The sequence below is a fragment of the Balaenoptera ricei genome, chromosome 17 (genome assembly GCF_028023285.1).
Source record: "Balaenoptera ricei isolate mBalRic1 chromosome 17, mBalRic1.hap2, whole genome shotgun sequence".
Taxonomy (NCBI): Eukaryota; Metazoa; Chordata; class Mammalia; order Artiodactyla; family Balaenopteridae; genus Balaenoptera; species Balaenoptera ricei.
In genome coordinates, this window is record NC_082655.1 from 10,481,969 (window position 1) to 10,483,167 (window position 1,199).

Here is a 1,199-nt window from a genome sequence, read left to right on the forward strand (position 1 = left end):
CAGCAAATGGGTCTCTGCAGGGCAAAGGATCAGTCCACTACAATTTAGGCAGCCACTTACAACCTCCAAAAACATTTTTCTTTTTTTTTCCAACAATAATTATAATAGATATTTATTTAAAGTAATACATTTGCAGCCCAGATAGTTCTACATTGTACATTTCAGGTTTAACCAACTTCATAAAACTACTTTAGGACAGCTGCATCCACAGATTTAGACTATATGATTATTTCTTTGCCCATTCTTCTCTCTCTTTTCTCTCCCAAATAACCTCTTTCAGATATGGTTCAAGGTAGAATGTATCCTCCTCATATTTTGTCCACTGCTCTTTAGGCAAGATCAGCTGCCTTATGGTCAGGTCCAGTGCTTTTTTTTTTTTTTTTAATTTATTTATTTATTTATTTATTTATTTCTTTTTGGCTGGGTTAGATCTTTGTTGCTGCCCGAGGGCTTTCTCTAGTTGTGGCGAGCGGGGGCTACTCTTCGTTGCAGTGCGCGGGCTTCTCACTGCAGTGGCTTCTCTTGTTGCAGAGCACGGGCTCTAGGCGTGCGGGCTTCAGTAGTTGTGGCTCGTGGGCTCAGTAGTTGTGGCTCGCAGGCTCTAGAGTGCAGGCTCAGTAGTTGTGGCGCACGGGCTTAGTTGCTCCGCGGCATGTGGGATCTTCCCGGACCAGGGCTCGAACCCGTGTCCCCTGCATTGGCAGGCGGATTCTTAACCACTGCGCCACCAGGGAAGCCCCCCAGTGCTCTCTTAATGTGAAACACTGCGTCATTACAAAGGGTCTCAGGAAGCCTTCTTATGGCCTCTTTTACATCGTCATTCTTATATATTGCATCATCTTGCATTAAGCCCAGTTTATTGAACCCAGAAGCATCGAATACCCTCCAGCCACTTGCTTGATGCTGCCACGGCAGGCCTGCTCGCCATTTTGACCCAAGACAGAAGCATTGCCTGCTGGGTAAGTCCTAGCGCCAAAAGCATTTTTCAAAATACACTGACAAACAACCAATTGGGAAGGGAAAAAAAAGATGTCGACCACAATTGTGAGTGTAAAGAACGCGGTCTCAGAGCAAACTGATGAGGCAATCATTAAGATCATCAATGGGTAAGTGGATGATTTCCAGAAGAAACAGCCAGGAAACATATGAGTTCTTTTTTTTTTCTGCCTCCTTTTTACTTATTCATAGATTCTCAGCCT

The 1,199-nt window shown here is 44.3% G+C and overlaps 1 pseudogene; it reads right to left on the reverse strand.

The window, feature by feature from the left end:
• Window positions 1-214: 214 nt before the first annotated feature.
• Window positions 215-928, reverse strand: LOC132351953 (cytochrome b-c1 complex subunit 7-like; annotated as a pseudogene).
• Between the last annotated feature and the right edge of the window lie 271 nt (window positions 929-1,199).